Source organism: Globicephala melas, chromosome 5, assembly GCF_963455315.2.
Source record: "Globicephala melas chromosome 5, mGloMel1.2, whole genome shotgun sequence".
NCBI classification, from domain to species: domain Eukaryota; kingdom Metazoa; phylum Chordata; class Mammalia; order Artiodactyla; family Delphinidae; genus Globicephala; species Globicephala melas.
The window spans coordinates 132191321-132212538 of record NC_083318.1 but is presented as its reverse complement, the minus strand read 5'-3'; the positions used below and the strand labels follow the sequence as shown (position 1 = coordinate 132212538).

The following is a 21218-nucleotide window of genomic DNA, read 5'->3' as shown; positions in this document are numbered from 1 at the left end:
TCTGTAAATCCTTCCAGTGAATCTGAAGGTCGGGGTGGTCTAGGGGTCCCCCAACACACTAGGGAAACTGAATTTCCTTCTTCCACATACGAAGTGTTTGCAAGTGTTAAATTAAATGAGTTTATAAATTAGACCAAACATTACTGAAAGGGCTCTTAGAAGTGAATAATAAAATGTGTTAGACTTCTAAACAGAGCAATCGCATCAGTAAACTGAATTTACAGACTTGAGGAAAACTAGAGCCTTGAATTTATAACTTTGATCTCCAAATATTAATTTCTAAAATTCAAGTAGACTTCTGAATAGGCTTTTCAGCCCCCCAAAACATCCCTTGAGAGGATCAAAAAAGCTCAAATTTAGTATATCACATCAGCCCATAGCAGCCTGCTTGTCTCTAGTCTCAGTGGAAGAAGGGTATTTTTTCAAACTGATCACAGTTCCTTATCACTAAGATTTCAGTTAAAAAGGAGCCTAGGGGCTTCCCTCGTGGCGCAGTGGTTGAGAGTCCGCCTGCCGATGCAGGGAACGCGGGTTCGTGCCCCGGTCCGGGAAGATCCCACATGCCTTGGAGTGGCTGGGCCCGTGATCCATGGCCGCTGAGCCTGCGCATCTGGAGCCTGTGCTCCGCAACGGGAGAGGCCACAGCAGTGAGAGGCCCGCATACCAAAAAAAAAAGGAGCCTAGGATCCATCCCTGTTTATACCACTTAATAGTTAACCATATCACACCATCTTACAGAATCTGCTTCTAATGGTGATGTTAAAATACAATTTTTATAAAAGCACCAGTAGGTAGGGAGTCTAACTGAACTCATGCAATAACTGGGAAGTCCATAGTGTTGAAGACCCAGGAAGAGTTAATAAAAATTATCCTTTTAATATACTTCAGTACCTTTGACAGATTTCTCCACCGGACACTGAGGAGTGTAGCAGAAGTCTCTGCTAGAGCATCATGCCTGAAACCTACTTGTTACACATTAAAAAAAATTCTGCTTTGAGAACTGCACTGTAAGGAGAAAACAAACTTTCTCCCCACAGCTATAGCACAGTACCTGGCACTTGGTAAACCCAGTTAACATTAATAAATGAATGAAGGCGTTCATGATTTAGTTGAGGGGATAAGTTATAAACATCCCAAAGTTAAATGATAATAGGAGACAGTCGTTTTGAAGACATACAAGAGGCAGTAAGTGATAAGTTGCCAATAAGTGAGAATAAGTGTTAAGAGCTCAAAGTAGGAGACTGCTGTAGGCTACAGGGGTCAAAAAGCCTTTAAGGAGGAGGCTGGTCTTTAAGGACCTTGGCCTTGAAAAACATATTAGGTTTGAAGATGTAAGAATGGGGAAAGGTCTGAGAAGCAGACAGAAGCCTGTGTGTGCCAAAGGGATGGAAGTGAGAAAATAACAGATGTGATTTTAAGATGCTCGTAGATCCTCTCACACTGCAGCCCAGCTGTTTACAAAAGAAGAGTGAGGAAAGGCCTCTTAGCTCCAGGCTGTGACGGTTGTTTTTCCCAGGCTCAGGAGTTTGGTTTGGACCTGATTCTTTCCATAGGGAGAAGAATGAATGGGTTTTCAACAGTAAGGATAGATGAAAGAGTTTAGTGGCTCTAGAATAAAGATTATACTAGGGACAAGGTGTAGGATGGTTTAAGTTAGACTAAAGAAGTGAGCACTGTTGGCAGAGAATACAGTAGTTAGAAAACAGTCCAGATATAAAGGAATAAAAGGTAAACTAAGTTCACAGGTTTTAGAAAGACATACATTTCTGAAGCACTGTAAAGGAAGAAGTGATGGGACAGGTTACCACATTGAAAGGGGAGATAAAAGTATGTTGGTGAAAGTGAAGGAAGAGAGTAAATTTTCAGAATGAAGTATGCATCTGTGGGTTGTTTATATATTTTGATATATATATATATATATTTTACACCAAGTGAGTTGGAATCAGTGTGTATATCAGAAGGCAGTGTGAAAAAAGTTTAGACCCCTACTTTTCCAAGACAGAAAAGAATTTTTGCAACTGAAACACACGCCCAAGGGGTTTAATGCTTACGTATTTTTAAGACTAGAATCCTGGCTTTACCAAATAAACGGAGAGAAAGTCAAGCAACCCACATCTTGAGGGGTGATGTGCGCAGTGGTGAGCTGGCATGCTGCGGTCTGCCGGGTCTTTGGAAGACTTTGCAATCACTTTATAGAGAAGAGCCCGAGACGCCAACAGCTTCGGTGATTGTGCTTCAGGAAAGACGACAGGCTGTCAAGTTCTCTGCCAGTGGAAGTTGAAGGAAACAGAACTAAAGGAATTGTTTGGCCATTTCCTAATGCGCCCCAGCTGGTAGACGTGCTTCGGGAAAGGGTGAACAGCTCCTGGCCGAGGGGGAAGCAGCTTTAGGAAGGCAAAGCCAAAGCAAAGAATTGGCACCACTCTTAGGAAGCTGAGTAGCACTGTTCGGGCCAGCCTGGCCTTCCTGGTCTGTGGAATCACAAACATATTTTGTATTTCACTGACAAATACTGCAGCAGCTGAAGACCTCAAGTCTAGTTCCATGCAGAACCAACTATTCTTAAAATTATGAAATCAAATACTCCTATCAGTATCCGAATCCTCCAAAACCATGCAATTAATCATTCTATGACGGAGAGAATCACCAATCTCTTTTCATCAAAAGCAACCGAAGTCCTCCATTCCTTCAAAACACTGTCAACGACCCCCTTTATTGTAGGCAACAAAACAAACAAAAGAAAATGGAGTTTTCTTACTGTGCCAAATGAGGCCAGCTGATCCAGAACCTGAAATCCGCTGAAGAGGTACAAAACTATTACATACACAGAGACACATGTGGCCACTGGGGGTGAGCAACTTTACGCCCACGCTGTTGATTACTGAACGTCTATAGTAAAGTCATCCTTTGCACCCAAATGGTACACTAAGCAAATATAACCAATATCCCATACCTGTTATTCTTGCAGTCGGGGACTGACTTGCCTGAGTTCTTTCTAGGTAGAGTATGTTGGCTCCTTCCGAAGCCAACAAAATTCTTTCCTACTTGAAGAGAAGAAAACTAGAGAAAAATAGAAGCTCTGCAAAGTGATTAAAAGGAGGTATGTAATTATATTTAGAGGGTTATCTTCTCTTTTCAGGAACAGAGACACCTTTGGTCTGGCTGCTGCTTTAAGACTTTCTGGTGCAAAAACAGAAAGTCAGTATCTCTGGGTCATCTATAAAGATTAGCCTTGTGCCACTGGGATCAAAATTTTACTTTGATACCATCAATAACATTCAGCTGCGCTTTTTCTTTATGAGGTTTAAAGAAAACCTAGTTCCTCGGGTGTAGCTGTCATGTCATCTTGGAGCCTCAATATTGGAACACTCTAATTAAACCACGTGGAAGAAATCATCCCACAATTTGTTAACTATGACTTTCTTTGTAAACAAGCCATGGTTGCCAGCTGGCTGCAGCTTTGGGTCATTGAATCCAGTGGCTAGAATCCAGTTGTCATTAAGAGTTTACAAAACCAAAAAGAACAAGCAAGTATTCACTCTCTCTGCTTTCCCTCAGTTCTTTCATCTTTGTACCTCCTCCTCAGATCCATCCGCCTTTCTGTCCTCACCTCTCCAGTCCCTGAATAAGCTGCAGTACAGTCTTCTGTATCATCCTCAGTGTTTTCAATGGTTATGAACGGAGTCTAATTTTACTGATACTTTGCTGAACGCCAAACAGTTTTATTAAATATATAGTTGAACAGGGGACTTCCCTGGCTGTCCAGTGGTTAAGACTTCACCTTCCAATGCAGGGGGTGTGGGTCCGTCCCCTGGTCGGGGAGCTAAAATCCCACATGCCTCACGGCCAAAAAACCCCCAAAAAGATAAAACAGAAACAATATTGTAACGAATTCAACAAAGACTTTTAAAAAATGGTCCGTATCCAAAAAAAAATCTTAAAGAAAAAAAGATATATTTGAATGGAAACCTACTCTGCTAGGGTAAGGAATCTGGGTGGGAGTGAAAGAGAAAAGAGAAACTAAGGAGAGTTTTATGTTACTAAACTATTCAAACAAATAATTCTACAAATATAATCTCTCTAAATTGTTGAGGGGCATTAATGGATATTGTCCCATGAGTACCATGCTGGGGGCAGCCCACAGAATACTGCAGTTGTTAAAGACCCTTTGAGCGGGACTTCCCTGGTGGTGCAGTGGTTGAGAATCTACCTGCCAACGCATGGGACACGGGTTCGAGCCCTGGTCCGGGAAGATCCCACATGCTGCAGAGCAACTAAGCCCGTGCACCACAACTACTGAGCCTGTGCTCTAGAGCCCGGGAGTCACAACTACTGAGCCCTCAAGCCACAACTACTGAAGCCTGTGCGCCTAGAGCCCGTGCTCCGCAACGAGAAGCCACCGCGATGAGAAGCCCGCGCACCGCAACGAAGAGTAGCCCCTGCTTGCCGCAACTAGAGGAAGCCTGCGCACAGCAGCAAAGATCCAATGAAGGCATAAATAAATAAATTTATTAAAAAAAAAAAGACCCTTTGAGCTAAACATGATAGTACTGCACCTATATTCATGCTGTGATTTTGGCTACTATGCTCTTTTCAAACATGGCTGAAATTTAAATAGCCTGGGGAACTTTTAAAAACTCCAGAGTCCAGGCCAACCCCACACAATTAAATCGGAATCTCTCCCAGAGGATTCTAACCTGCAGACAGGTTGAAATCCAAGGCTGCTCCACCCCTAATGTGCATTTGGAACCACCCGAGGATCTGGCTGAAAAGGCAGATTCTGACTCTGTAGATCTGAGATGGGGCGCAAGAGTCTGCATTTCTAGCTGGCGCTCAGCTGATGTCCATGCTGTGCCTTCCTGGGCCTTGAGCAGTAAGGAAGAGATTAGTTAGATAGACAGTCTAGATCAAACCTTGGTCCCTACCACCATCGCCTGGGAAATCTGGTAAAAATACAAAGACCCAGACCCATTCCTGTTTCAGTGAACCTGGGCCCTTGTGTTCCTTAGTAGCTTCCAGTTGACTCTTACACATCAAGACACAAGAACCACGGGACTAGACCCTCTAATCACTCTGCCCTGTCCATTGTAGCTTTCTTGCTGCCTCTCCTTTCCTTTTCTGTATCTTCTGAATTCCTAGACTATACATATCAGAAGAAACTAAAAAATCAAAAGAATAGAGTCTTAATGTAGTTTAACATTGGTTGTATGAAATACATTACTCAATTAAAAAAAAAAAAAAAAAAGAACAGTTCCTGGGGCAGATACGTCCTGCCTAACAACCCACTTCAAGAATCTCTGGACTAACATGATATTGGACATTTTATTTGCAAAATCTCACTTTGACTCATGTCATCCAATAATCTTTATCTCCCTCAATTTTCATAATTGTGCACCTCCTCAACCTGAATCTCATACTTATGTACGATGTTTTTGCATATTTTAATGATCGCTCTGCTTAACATTATAACAGGGTCACCAAATAGCTGCTTTTAATTAGGAGTATCAAAAGAGACTATCTGGTCTATGGATCATATGTTGTCATATTATGCTATTTTCTACCATATTTTAGGGCATATACTTATATTAAGAAAATGTGTACCTTTTTTTTCCCGACAGACATGACATCTCCTGGCATGATACATTTATAAAATGTTGTGTTGCTTAATATTAATAATAATAGCTAACATTTATTGTATACTTACTAACTACCAGACACTTTTCTAAACACTTAACATGGTTTAATTGGTTTTGTCCTCTCAGCAACCTAGGAGATAGGGGTCTCCTTTGTGACAGATGAGGAAGCAGGAAGGTGGCCAAGGTGACAGATTAGGATGCAGTAGAACTGGGATCCAAAAAGCCCGGCATTAAGTGAATAATTTCCGTGTCACGCTGGTTTCGGTGGTGTTGTTTACACATACATGCCTCTTCATTAAATACTTATATGTTTTCTTTTTCCTTTTAAAAAGACTTTAATTTTTGGAGCAGTTTTAGGTTCACAGCAAGACAGAAGAGAGTACAGAGTTCCCATATACCCCTTGCCCTCTATAAGCACAGCCTCTCCCAAATCAACATAATACTCCAGAGTGGAACATTTCTTACAAGTGATGAACAGACACGGACGTCTCATTATCACCCCAAGTCCATAGTTTACATCAGGGTTTACTCTTGGTGGTGCACATGGACTTCGACAAAGATATCCACCACTGTGTTGTCACACAGAAGAGTTGCACTGCCCTAAAAATCCTCTGTGCTCCACATTCCTTGCTGTCCTGCTGCCCCCGGCAACCACTGACTTTTTACTGTCTGCATACTTCTGCCTTTCCCTGAAGGTCACGTAGTTGGAAGCATACAGCATGTGGCCTTCCCAGAGTGGCTTCTTTCACTTAGTAACGTGCATTTGTTTCCTCCATGTCTCTTCACGGCTTGATAGCTCATTTCTTTTTGACACTGAATAATATTCCATTGTCTGGATGTACCACAGTTTATTTATCCATCCACCTACTGAAGGACATCTTGGTTGCTTCCAAGTTCTGGCAGTTATGACTAGAGCTGCTGTGAACATCTGTGTTCAGGTTTTGGTGAGGACCTATGTTTTCGACTCATTTGGGTAAATCCTGAGGAACGTGATTGCCACATCCCATGGTAAGTGTATGTTTAGTTTTGTAAGAAACTGGGAAACTGTCTTCCAAAGTAGCTGTACCAATTTGAATTCCCACCAGCAATGAATGAAAGTTCTTGGACAGCATTTGATGTTGTCAGTGTTTGTTTTTTTTAAAGAATTTTTTAAAATAAATGTATTTATTTATATGAAAATTTTTTGGCTGCGTTGGGTCTTCACTGCTGCACGCGGGCTTTCTCTAGTCGCGGCGAGTGGGTTCTACTCTTCGTTGCGGTGTGCGGGCTTCTCACTGCAGTGGCTTCTCTTGTTGCGGAGCACGGGCTCTAGGCGCGCAGGCTTCAGTAGTTATGGCTCACGGACTCTATAGCGCAGGCTCAGTAGTTGTGGCGCACGGGCTTAGTTGCTCCACGGCATGTGGGATCTTCGCAGACTAGGGCTTGAACCCGTGTCCCCTGCATTGGCAGGCAGATTCCTAACCACTGCACCACCAGGGAAATCCCTGTCAGTGTTTTAGAGTTTTGCCTTTTTGATAGGTGTGTAGTGGTATCTTATTCCTGTTTTAATTTGCAATTCCATAATGACATGTTGTGGAGCATCTTTTCATATGCTTATTTGCCATCTATATATCTTCTTTGGTGAGGTACTTGAACACTGTGTTGAACACCGTGTGAACACTGTGTTCAAGTGTTTGGCATCTTCTAATGGGGTTGTTTGTTTTCTTAGTGTTGAGTTTTGAGAGTTCTTTGTATGTTTTGGAAAACAGTCCTTTATCAGATATGTGTTTGGTAGATATTTTCTCCCAGTCTGTGGCTTGTCTCCTTATTCCCTTGACATTGTCTTTCACAGACCAGAAGCTTTTAATTTTTTTTTTTTTTTGGCGTTACGCAGGGCTCTCACTGTTGTGGCCTCTCCCGTTGCGGAGCACAGGCTCTGGACACGCAGGCTCAGCGGCCATGGTTCATGGGCCCAGCCGCTCCGCGGCACGTGGGATCTTCCCGGACCGGGGCACGAACCCGTGTCCCCTGCATCGGCAGGCGGACTCCCAACCACTGCGCCACCAGGGAAGCCCCAGAAGCTTTTAATTTTAACGAAGCCTAGCCTATCGATAATTTCTTTCATGGGTCCTGTCTTTGGTGTTGTATCTAAAAAGTCATCATCGTGTCCAAGATCACCTAGATTTTCTGCTATGTTATTTTCTTGGAGTTTTATAGCTTTGCATTTTCCATTTAGGTCTATGATGCACTTTAATTTTTGTGAAGGGGGTAAGGTTTGTGCTTCGATTCTTTTTTTTGTCCTCCCTGTGGCTGTCCATTTGTTCTAGCACCATTTGTTGAAGACTATTTTTATGCCATTTGCATTGCCTTTGCTCCTTTGTCAAAAATCAGTGGACTATATTCACGTGTGTCTTTTTCTGGGCTTTATTCTGCTCCATCATCTATTTGCCTATTCTTGCACCAATATCAGACTGTCTTACTTACTGTAGCTTTATAGTAAGTCTTGAAGTCAGGTAGTCTCAGCCCTCCAACTTTGTTCTTCTCCTTCAGTATTACGTTGGCTATGGCTATACCAGGTTTTTCTGCCACTCCATATAAATTTTAGGATCAGTTTGTCAATATCTATAAAATAACTTGCTGACTTTTTTATTGGGATTGCATTAATCTATAGATCAAGTTGGGAAGAACTGACATCTTGACAATATTGAATCTTCCTACCCATGAATATGGAATATCTCTGTATTTAGTTATTCGTAGGTTTCTTTCATCAGAGTTTTGTAGCTTTCATCACACAGATCTTGTTCATATTTTGTTAGATTTATACCTAAGTATTTCACTTTTGAGGATCTAATGTAAACGGTATTGTATTTTTAATTTCAAATTACACTTGTTCATTGCTAGTATATAGAAAAGTGGTTGACTTTTTGCTTATTAAACTTGCATCCTGCAACCTTGCTATATCATTTATTAGTTCCAGGAGTTTTTGTTGTTGTTATTGCTTTTTTTTAATTTTTATTTTATATTGGAGTATAGTTGATTAACAATGTTGTGTTAGCGTCAGGTGTACAGCAAAGTGATTCAGTTATACATACACATGTATCTATTCATTTTCAAATTCTTTTCCCATTTTGTTGCTGTTACTGTTTTTGTTGTTCATGATTTGTTTGGATTTTTTACATAGACAAGCATGTCATCTGCAGCCCAAAACAGTTTTATTTCTTCCTTCCCAATTGCCATAACGTCTTGTCTTATTGCATTGCTAAGACTCCCAGTGCGATAACTGAAAAAGAGTGTTGAGAGATAGCATCATTGCCTTGTTCCTGCCTTGTTCCTTGTTCCTGAGAAGCGTCTAGCTTCTCACCATTAAGTGTGATGTTGACTGTAGGCTTTTTGTAGATGTTCTTTATCAAGCTGAGGGAGTTCTCCTCTCTTCCTGGATTGATGAGAGTTTTTACCATGAATGAGTATTCCATTTTATCAAATGCTTTTTATCATCTTTTGATATGATCATGTGATTTTTCTTGTTTAGCCTGTTGATGTGACTGATTACAATAATTTAGTTCAAATATTCAGCCAGCCTTGCCTACCTGAAATATATGCCATGCTGTGAAAAATTTGGGGTGTGTAATCCCACATAGTATATAATTCTTTTCATACACTATTGGATTCAATCTGCTAATATTTTATGGAGGATTTTTGCATCTATGTCACAAGAGATATTGGTCTGTCCTTTGTTTTCTTTTCTTGTAATGTCATTATCTGGTTTTGCTGTAAGGATAATGCTCATAGAGTGAGTTAGGAAGTATCCCCTTGGCTTCTATCTTCTGAAAGAGATGGTAGAGTATTGGTAGAATTTTCCCTTAAATGTTTGGTGGAATTTCCCAGTGAACCCATCTCGATCTGGTGCTTTCTGTTTTGGAAGGTTATTAATTATTGATTCAAGTACTTTAAGATATAGGTCTATTCAAGTTGTCTATTAGGTCTTTTTTTTTTAAAAAAAAGATAATTTTATTGCTTTGAGTGGCATCAATAGATAGTCTTGTTATCTACTGGTTATCGGGAGGAATTCGTTTTATTTTTTTAATAAATTTATTTATTTATTTATGGCTGTGTTGGGTCTTCGTTGCTGCGCGCGGCTTTCCCTAGTTGCGGTGAGCGGGGGCTACTCTTCATTGCGGTGCGCGGGCTTCTCATTGTGGTGGCTTCTCTTGTTGCGGAGCACAGGCTCTAGGCACGTGGGTTTCAGTAGTTGTGGCACACGGGCTCAGTAGTTGTGGCTCACAGGCTCTAGAGCACAGGCTCAGTAGTTGTGGCACATGGGCTTAGTTACTCCACAGCATGTGGGATCTTCACAGACCAGGGCTCAAGCCCGTGTCCCCTGTATTGGCAGGTGGATTCTTAACCACTGTGCCACCAGGGAAGTCCCTAGCAGGTCTTGAATATAGCTATAGGCACACTAACGAAAGTTAAGCTGATTCAACTAGTTATAAAACCATGACAGCTGGCTTAGAATACATCAGAATCACTTTGGTGCTTTTCATAAATAAAGACTCTTACAAAATACATACACACACAAACAAGATTTTGATTCAGTAGATAAGAAGCCAGGAATCTAGACTTTAAAAGAACATTACCAGGTGATTCTGACTCTGACGCAGGTAGACTGTGGACCACACTCTGAGAAACAATGTTTGAGATTAGACAAGATTAGATTTGATCAATTTGTTTTCCCCCCCACTTTTAATGTGCTAAAATGGACCAAAATTTATTCCTAAGAAAATACCTGGCTTTGCCTTGTAAGGGCTGCTCATCTTAACATCCATAAAAGGACTTCAACACTAAATGGTGACTATTTGTGGCCTACATGGGAGAACTTAAATTTCCTCTCCACTGGAATGAATGAAGAGAAAGAAATCTCTGTACTGGTCAAGAAAAGGTAGAGATGGGAAGCAGAAATAATGCAGTAGGTCATGCTTTAATCTGTAGCTGAGGGACTTCCCTGGTGGTCCAGTGATAAAGAATCTACCTTCCAATGCAGGGGACGCAGGTTCGATCCCTGGTCGGGGAACTAAGATCCCACATGCTGTGGGGCAACTAAGCCCACGCATGCCACAACTACTGAGCTCACGCGCCTCAACTAGAGAGAGGAAAACCCGCACACCACAACTGGAGAGAAGCCCGCGCGCCACAACTAGACAGAAACCTGTGCGCTACAAAGAAGAGCCCATGTGCCGCAACAAAAGATCCCACATGCCGCAACTAAGACCCAACGCAGCCAAAAACAATAAAGAAAATAAATAAACAAAATAAATACATATTTTAAAAAAAGAGAAATGAAATACTTAAAAAAAAATCTGTAGAGGAAGGCCAACTATTATGTTGCCGTAAGAGTCATATGTATTTAAGCTTCGTTAGTGTGCCCTTTGGCTAGACCCAAAGACCCAGGTGTAATTCCCCAAGGCATCTGCCAGTGTGAAGTGAAAAGACATCAGGTGTTCCCACAGGCCCCTCCTCAAGTTCGATAATTTGCTAGAACAGCACACAGAACTTGGGAAAACAGTTTACTTATTGGTACTGGTTTAGTATGAAAGATACAACTCGGTAACAGCCAAATAGAAGAGATGCCTAGGGCCAGGATGGGAGAGGCAGCGCGCAGCTCCATGCCCTCTCTGGATACACCCCCTTCTCAGCACCTTGATGTGTTCACCAGCTCTAAAGCTCTCTGAACCCCTTCAGTTAGGGGTTTTTATGGAGGTTCCATGATGTAGTCATGATTGATTAAATCACTGGTCAATGGTGACTGATGAACCCAACTTTCAGCCTCCTCTCCTCCCTGGAGGTTGGGGGATGAGGTTGAAATTCTTTAATCACATAGTTGGTTTCTCAAGCAACCAGCCCCCATCCTCAAATTCTCTAGGTGCCCACCAGTGGAGGCTGATGGTACGTTTTCAAGAGGGACGTGTGACATCCAGTAAGAAATATATATTTGGTCTTTGTCCTCGGTTCCTGACACAGCTTCTAAAACTCTTGTAATTTACTGAGTGATAGGAGTCATGGGAGCATCTTTTGTTATTCACAACAATCCCCTTTCAACCATACTTGAATTTATGTTCATAAGATGACTTTTAATTTTGTATCTATATGAGATGATGGATGTTGACTAAACTTACTGTGATAATCACTTCATAATACATGTAAATCAAATGCTGTAAACCTCAAACTTATACAGTGCTGGATGTCAATTATATCTCAATAAAACTGGAAGGAAAAAGAAAGAGCCATTTTCAACATCTGTTCTTTACTGTCCTCAGCATGTAAGTCATGTTTAAAAGAAGAAATAAAACAAGTATAGAAATAATTATCATGTAATATAGAAGATAAAAGATATTCAGAAAAGAACCATGAGAATTTTTGTTTGTTTTTAACAGCTGCTCTCCTTTTGGTTTTCTTTTTATTTGTTTTTAATTTATTTTTGGTTGTGCTGGGTCTTCATTGCTGTATGTGGGCTTTCTCTAGTTGCATCAAGCTGGGGGCTACTCTTTGTTGTGGTGCATGGGCTTCTCATTGCGGTGGCTTCTCTTGTTGCGGAGCACGGGCTCTAGGTGCGCGGGCTTCAGTAGTTGTGGCATGCAGGCTCTAGAGTGCAGGCTCAGTAGTTGTGGCACACGGGCTTAGCTGCTCCGCAGCATATGGGATCTTCCTAAACCAGGGATCAAACCTGTGTCCCCTGCATTGGCAGGTGGATTCTTAACCACTGTGCCACCAGGGAAGTCCCAAGAAGTATGGGAAGTTAGAGAACACTTTAGACTACTTTCAAATGACCAAGATAATTAGGGATAGAGCAATTCTCTTACTTGAAGATACAGTCAAACTAAGATCGCACTGAGGGGAAAAATGGGATAGGAAATAAATATAATTAGGGAGGTGGGATGCAGAGGAAAGTCTTTCTTGATCTTCTCTTCAAGATAAGAGCAAGTTTGGTCACTTTTTCTAATCTGCCTGTGTGTCATAAGTATTGTAGTGATCTTTGGGAATGAGAACCTTTAGTGTAGAGCTAGTTCATAATTAAATTGGCCATGTTCATACTGTGCAGGGCTTATGTCCCAGTTTGCACAGGAAAGTCCCAGTTTACACATGTAGCCCCAAGTGATTATTAATCGTGCCCCCCTCACTCAAAGTAAATGCGGTTGCCCTAGCTTTAGATAAGAACAAAAATAATCCTTCACTGGACTCTGGTGCCCTCTTGTGATTAAAGCATAAAAAGTCATTACCGGGGCTCCCCTGGTGGCGCAGTCATTGAGAATCTGCCTGCCAATGCATGGGACCCAGGTTCAACCCCTGGCCCTGGAAGATCCCACATGCCGCGGAGCAACTAAGCCCGTGCGCCACAACTACTGAGCCTGTGTGCCTAGAGCCCGTGCTCCGCAACAAGAGAAGCCACCGCAGTGAGAAGCCCGTGCACTGCAATGAAGAGTAGCCCCCTCTCACCGCAGCTAGAGAAAGCCCATGCGCAGCAACGAAGACCCAACAGAGCCGGAAATTAATTCATTGATTAATTAATTAATTATTTTTAAAAAGTCATTACAGAAACCAAAGAGCTTTCTTCTGAAAGAAGAAACCACTGCAAAATGCGGACATCCCAAAGTGGGTCATCTACTAACTTCCCTCCACATCTCAGCTTTGAATTGCATGTCACCAGACTTCATCACTGACTGCTCTCCACGGCTGCTGCTTTCTCTGGACTCCAGGACCTCTTCCCCCATTAATCAGTAACTGGCGCCCTGTCAGTCTCTCTAACACTTTTTGTCGTACCTCTTGGTGAATGCAACATACTCATAAGTGATTTTTCTAGCATGCTGGCCTCTGCCTACCTTGAACTTCTCTCCTCCAGTGTTCTTGTTCTCCACTCTGCTTCAGCTATACACCTCCAGGGCGTGCCGTGGACACAGTCATTCGCAACCTCATTTTATGCGTCGTGCTCTCTGCACCTCTCCACCTAGCTCCTTCTAGTAACCCAACTCTAACACACCCCCCACAAGGACCTATAATCATTAACTTCACAAATATTTCACTCTGCCTCATCCCTACTGGTATCTTTAATCTCCATACCAGCTGAAATTCCATGATCATTCATTATGATAATACCCTTGCAAACACCCTCAACTCCCTTGTTCCTCTTTTGTGTTGCCACTTGCTTGGCAAAACCAGAATCTCTAGTTAAATTCAAACCTCCCCCACTCTGTGCCTGCACCCCTGCCCCTGAATATGGATGGAGAAAAACACATAAAAATTATGATTGTCTGATTTTAAATTCATGATAATGAATCTTAATGCTGGGACTCTGAATGGACTCTAGCAACTCACACTCAGAGCCCATAGCTTCAGAGAACCTAGTAGCAGAAGGGGAAGTGGCACACATGACTCTGGCCTCCCAACTGCACTAGCGCCCATGGCCACAGGTAACTGGGCAGCAGCGGCAATGGGGCCTGGGACACCGTTCCTCCACTGGTTGAGGTACTCATGACCCCAGCCCTTGCACCCATCATCAGCAGTGGTAGAGCCTGCAAACCTTACAACACCAGACATGGTAGGGATACCTGTTTGACCCCAGCTCCCCTCCCAATGTCTCCCTCCCCCCACTGGGCAGCCTGTGTCTCAAGGGATCCTGGATGCAAGGAAAGAGCCCACCATCCCAGTGACAAGAGCAGTTCTGGCAGAAACAAGGCAATAACCACCCCAGAGGAACAAGAAGTGACAACAAAGGCATGGAGCCACACCTCTTACAGAGACAGCTGAGAATGGCAAGTGCTGAATCTCAAATATGACCAGAGGCAGCTCAGGTGAAAGAAACCATAAACTTGTATGATACCACCATCTACTGGAAAACAAAAGAAAGGACTCTAACAGCTAACCTGTCATTTAACTTCAAATGCACCAGAAGAGGAATACTTCACCAAGCAACATGAAGAACCACAGTAACACTGTACCATGAAAAGAAAATGACAATTTTCCAGAAACCAAACTTAGAGTCATGAATATTGTGATCTAACTGATAGAGAATTTGAACTAGCTGTCTTGAAGAGACTCAACAAGGTACAAGAAAACTCAGAAAGGCAGTTTAATGAGCTCAGGAATAAAATTAATGAACAGAACGAATACTTTACCAAAGAAACTGAACCTCTAAAAGAGAACCAAAAAATTCTGGGGCTGAAGAACACAATAAACGAGATGAAGAACGTATTAGAAAGTACTGGAAATTAAGCAGGTCATATGGAAGAGGGAATTAGTGAGCTTAAAGACAGAAATCTGGAAATCATACAAGCAGAAGAAGAGAGAGAAACAAGATAAAAATATTAGGAAATTCTTTGAGAGATATCCAACTCTTTTGGGAAAGGCAACATTAGGATAATGGGCACCCCAGAAGGAGAAAAGAGAGAGAAGGGAGCAGAGAAATTATTTAAAGACATAATAGGTGAGGACTTCCCAAACATGGTAAAGGAACTGGACATACAAATCTATGAAGCTAAGAAAATACCTGAGTACCTCAATGCAAAAGACCTTCTTCAAGACACATTATATTAAAACTGTCAAAAGTCAATGATTAAAAAAAAAAGGAATTTTAAGGACAACCAGAGGAAAAAGGATGGTAACCTACAAAGGAACCCCTATTATGCTATCAGCAGATCTCTCAGCAGAAAACCTACAGGCCAGGAAGGAGTGCAACATTCTCAGATACTGAAAGATAAAAGCTGTCAGTCAAGAACGCTCCACCCAGCACTTACCTTTCATATATGAAGAAGAAATAATTTCCCAGACAAATTTGATGAAGTTCATCATCAGTAGACTGCCTTACAAGAAATGTTGAAAGGAGCTTTTCTACCAGAAACAATATGGCAGAAATACACAAAATTTTAAGCAAGGTGATAAACAGAACTAGAAGATTGTAACTCTTTATCAGAAAAGGTTTTTAAGCACTTAATTATGGTAAAAGGGTTAAAGGGAGAATAAAAGAAAGCAGAAAAATAACTAGCTATCTCAGTATGGTGACAAACACAACATAAAAAGCTATAATTTGAAATAACAAAAACATAAACGTAAATGAAAACAAAATGCTTGCAGCAGAAAAAGCACTACTTTATCTATGAGACTTTTTATACAAACCTCAGGGTAACCACAAAACATAAACATAGAGCAGAGGCACGAAACATAGAAAAAGAGAAAACTCAGAAGAATATCATAGAAAACGACCCAACTAAAATGGCAGACAGAAACACAAGAAAAAAGAAACAATGGAGATATAGAGCAAACAGAAAATAGAAGATTAAATGGCAGTTCTAAGAGAAAAGGGAACCCTCCTTCACTGTTGGTGGGAATGTAAATTGGTGCAGTCACTGTGCAGAACAGTATGGAGAGTTCTCAAAAAACTAAAAATAGAACTATCATATGACCCAGCAATTCCACTGATGGGTATATATGCAAAAAAACCCCAAAACCCTAATTCAAAACGATACATGCACCCCAGGGTTCACAGCAGTATTATGTACAATTGCCAACGTATAGAAGCAACCTAAGTGTCCCTCAACAGATGGATGGAAAAAGAAGATGTAGTGTATATATGTACAATGGAATACTATTCAGTCATTAAAAAGAATAAAATTTTGCCATTTGCATCAACATGGATGGACTTGGAGGGCATTTTGCTAAGTGAAATAAGTCAGACAGAGAAAGACAAATACTGTATTATATCATTTATATGTGGAATCTAAACAATACAACAAACTAGTGAATATAACAAAAAAGAAGTAGACTAACAGGTATAGAGAACAAATTAGTGGTTACCAGTGGGGAGAGGGAAGGGGGGGCAATATAGGAGGAGGAGATTACAGAAAGGGGGGTTATTATGGGATATATGAAATCATCTGTGTGAAACTTTCGAAAACTGTGAAGCACTATAGAATTTAAAGAATACTTCATTCAATAAAAAAAATAGGTGGCAAGACAAATTTGCCCCAAGGGCAGTAGTCTGATACCCTCTGGACCGGCGGTCACAGTTGGGCATTTTCAAAGGCCTTAAGGAAGGCCAGCGTGATAAGAACAAAGATGAGAGAGAAGGGAGATGAGGTTGGAGAGATATACAGGGGCCAGATCACATAGACGCTTGTTGACCACAAGGAGGATTTGATTTATTCCCCCTCATCCATTCACCTACCGAACATCCATCAAAGACCTACTAGGAGTTAGGGGCTGGGACTACACAGAAGTTAGGCTCAGTCCTCAGCCTCCTGGAGCCTCGATGGAGAGAAGAGGCATAAGCGAAGGAGTTTTAACACAGTATCACATTTCCTTTCTGAGTCCTGGCGTACGCTCCATTCCATCACCTGAACCATGGGATTCCTGCTCTGAGCTTTACTCTACTGCCTTCGTCTGAGCCTTTATTAATTCTCTCCATGATGGTTGCAACAGTCTATTTAAACAGCTCTCTGCCTGTAGTCTAACCTTTTCCCAAACTGGCCTCCATGCTGCAGCAGGAGACACTTCTAAAATGCAATTCTGATTGCACTCCCCAGCTTCAAACTACATTGATGTCTTCCATTGCTGTCAGAGTTAAGTTCAAGCTTTTAAGATGACATGTAAAGCCTTGCGTGATCGGGCCCTTGCCAACTTCTCATCATCGTCTGCTCTCTACCCCCTCAGTGGGAAGCGCTAGCTGACAGCTCAGGACATCTACTTATACACGCGTAAGAACATGTGTAACTCATGATTAAGTCCTGGGGTAACATCTACATCAAAGAACAGCATTTGATACCTGCTCACGCAATATCTTCTTGCTGTTGGTGTTTCTACTATAAAGTATAATTATGAATTGAGCAAGACTTAGAAATAATAAGAGCAAACACACATAGAGATAGTCTGTGCCTGGAACTGTTAAGTCATTTAATCCTCACAACCACCATATGAGGTAGGTGGTATCATTGTCTCCATTTTACAGATTAGGAAACTGAGGCACAGAATGGTTAAGTCCCCCAGGATCGCACAGCTTATAAGTGTGACGGCATCAATATTCAAACCCAGGAATTCTGACTCTATCATCTCTGTTGTTAAGCACACAAAGCCTCCTCACTAAACCATAAATATGTTCTTTAAAAATACTGACTGAAGCTATGCCTGTAGTCTAAAAGCATGGTCTCTGGATGGCAGCATTCAAATCACCCGGGAGCTATTAGACATGCGAATTCTCAGGCCTGGGCCCTGACCTACTGAATCAGATCTCTGAAGTTAGGGCCCAGGAATCTGAGTTTTACCAAGCTCCCCAGGTGATTTTCAATCACAATAAAGTCTGCGAAGCCCTGCTCTGAAATGCTTATTCCTAGGGAGTAGAGGCGCTAATGGATGCAAAGGTTATGACAAACGTGGATAATTCTGACAATCCTAGAAACAGGACTCTTTTTAATGCACAAACGTTTCAAATTTTGACATTAAAAGCAAACAAATCCTAGCAGAGAACCATAACGGTTGTCATAGGTTTTGAGAGGATGCTTGACGGGATGAAGAAAAGTACAGGATAAACCTGAACTTACAGCAAACGACCAAGTTTCAATCCAACACACCTACTAACCAGCTGTGTGACTTTTCAGAAATTGCTTAACTGGAGCCTCAGTTTCTTCACTGACAGGTAAAAATAATAATCCCCTTGACGTGTACCCCATGATGGCTGTGAAAAATCAAGCAGGGTGAGATACGTGACAATGCTTTGTATGGAAGGATAGCGTGCTGATCAAGTTTCCTTTTCTGCTGTATCTGTTTACAAAAGAATACACGCATTTTCCCTTGTACTCGGGAAATGGATAGGATTTTGGGTCACTTGCAGTGACTGAAGAGATCCCTCCTTTCTTTAGTGAAGGTTGCAGGAGATAACACAGCCGGAATGAGGGGCTGCTCCAGGCTTGGAAAGTCAGGGAAGTGGCCTCACCTGAGAGAATGGGGCCAAAGCGCTGACAGATGGTGGTAGGACTGTGATCATATGTCTCTAAACTCATCTGTAGCTTTACAATTTCTCCCCCCATAGAAGTTCATGCAGGCTTAGCTGAGGCTGGTACACAGCCCTGTGCGCTTCTTACTGCCTATCAGCGTGGCCTGCTTTGGTGTGGGCTCTTTACCGCAGCTTCTGTTTTGATTAGTCAGCCTTTGTGCCAAGTAAGTTGTTAAATTTTTAAGTAATACCCCCGTTATGCTCCATAATGGAAAGGAATGTTACTTGACGTTTATTTCAAACAGAAGCAACTCCCCTCGGTCTGGGATGGTTTAATGGATTCATACTGAGCCTCACCAGGCCTGTTCACGCCACTGACCTTTGATTCCATTGACTGTCCTTGACTCAATGACAAATAGTTCCAGCATGTTCATTAAAACAATGCAATTTTAGGGCTTCCCTGGTGGCGCAGTGGTTGAGAGGCCACCTGCTGATGCAGGGGACACGGGTTCGTGCCCCGGTCTGGGAAGATCCCACATGCCGCAGAGCGGCTAGGCCCGTGAGCCATGGCCACTGAGCCTGAGCATCCGGAGCCTGTGCTCCGCAACGGGAGAGGCCACAACAATGAGAGGCCCGCGTACCGCAAAAAAAAACCAAAACAAAAAAAAATGCAATTTTAAATTTACCTATTCTGTCTCAAGTACATTTTTCTAGCTGAGGAAGACGCGAGCTACTGCTCTAGAAAAACTCCCATGCATGTGAGGGAAAGAATTCTATTATCACGCTGGGGTTTCTTGTGTTCACTTTGCACATCTGACTTCCCTGGCCACAACTTGCCTTTCTTTCCCTTTTCTTCTCCCATTGTTTGCTTCTCCCCTCAAGAGGCACAGAATAGGTACCCTCCCTGTTATTTGTTTTTTGCCCTCTTGGCTTTCGGATTAAAAGCAACTTTCTGATAAATATGTATCATTTAGGACAGGGGGGCTGCTCGATTTAAAGAGGAACACTCTCACAAGAAGAGAAAACACATCAATCATATTCCATACTCCAACTGACTTTAAACTGCATCACAGATTCGCATGCTGTACACTCTTCACCTCCAAATAGTAGGAGGAAGACACCAGTTATTTTTCTAGATGTGTAATTTTCAACTGAAGCTGAAACGTTCAAACGACCACTCGCTACCCCAGTTAAGGCACGATGTGGATACTTATTCCCCCAAATTGCAACAATGTTTCTGGCTCTGCTCAAAGTGGCCCATGCGGTCTACGGAGCAGACCAACATCCTCTCTCACTTGGGGGGACGTGGCTTACCACATCTAGGAACTATTTAACACAACCCCCCAAACTCTGAGACTGTCCATCAAAGCAGGTACAACCTGGGCACAATGGTGTCTGATTTTCCTCCCAGGCGCTCTACATAAATCATGTGCTCAGCCGAATGCCTTCACTCTGCCAGCATCTCCCAACCCCTTTCCCCCAAAAGCAACAGACCGAGAGGGTGTTAGCCGTTGTTACCCATGGTTCATGGGCCCGCAGCACCAAGGTCACCTGGGAACGTGTCAGATATGCAGAGTCTCAGGCCCACTGAATTCTGCTGCTTTTTTAACAACATCTCCAGGTGATTCATACACACATTCAAGTATGAGAAGTACTGGTTTAATCGACACACTTGTTAAAAGCACATACCAAAAAAGAATCAAGATTCTCCACTCAGTGTGAACATGTGAAAAAAACAAAAACAAACAACTCACCTCCGTTACGATCTGTGATGCTGGAAGGAAAGCACCTTGGTAGAGAGGCAGTGGTGATACTGAGAAGATTTGGACTCTTGTTGGCTTTCCCACAGAGACTTCGACCAAGGTCCGCGTCTATTAAAGTCCAGGAGCTTCCCTTCCTTCCAGCTCTCAAGGTGCAAGAGGAAGCACCAGAGAGGAAACTTACCAGCCCCCGGCTAGGTCTTCCGACTACCAGAAAGACTGAGGCTTTCCAAATAAGCTAGCCGTGGGATAATGTCCAGTTCTCCTATCTCCTTGAGTTCCTTTTTTCTCCACTGTTAGCTGGTTATTAACCACATTTCCTTCTCGATCACTGGGATTCAAACAGACAACCTAATGCCTCTAACCAGCCTGGGATCCTTTTCCGACGTTCCTGGCAAGGGGATAAAAAAGGAAGAAATTCACGTGTCAGAGAGATATTTTTATATCTTTTCCTTTGTGCAAGAGAATCCTGACGACAGTATCTCCGACACTCATGGCAACTTCAGCAAGGATAAAAACCGATTCTAGCAAATAGTTTTGCTCTGTGTAAACTTCCTGTCTTTTGCTAGATGTGACGTAACAGGGGCCTCCTTTCACAAGCTCTGTCTTCTAGCAAAAGAATACAAGCAGGAAGATAACACAGATTTGGAAAGGAAGTGAAAGAAACCAAAGCACAGCCGGCATTAGGTTTCAGTGCAAAGGCCCACTAGAGATTTGAAGAGAAGAACTATATTTGGAACCCGCTATCCTTCTAATGTTCTTTTCTAAACCAGAAGTATAACAGGAAGTTAAGGTTGTATTAAATAGGCATTTCAGCGAAAACATGAAGGATGTCAGGTGACAAAATCTGACACATACTAAGAGCTTCTGGCT

At 42.3% G+C, this 21218-nt stretch overlaps 1 protein-coding gene across 2 annotated transcripts in view; it reads right to left on the bottom strand.

Moving 5' to 3' along the window:
- Positions 1-20839, bottom strand: part of ABCG2 (ATP binding cassette subfamily G member 2 (JR blood group)) — a 121490-nt gene extending 100651 nt beyond the window's left edge. The window contains exon 1 of one of the 2 annotated variants that reach the window (XR_004041520.3): positions 20340-20839. The gene's annotated coding sequence lies outside the window, so the exon portion shown is untranslated. The remainder of the gene's footprint in view (positions 1-20339) is intronic. The other variant, XM_030865691.3, reaches the window with a different exon arrangement.
- Positions 20840-21218: the final 379 nt, after the last annotated feature.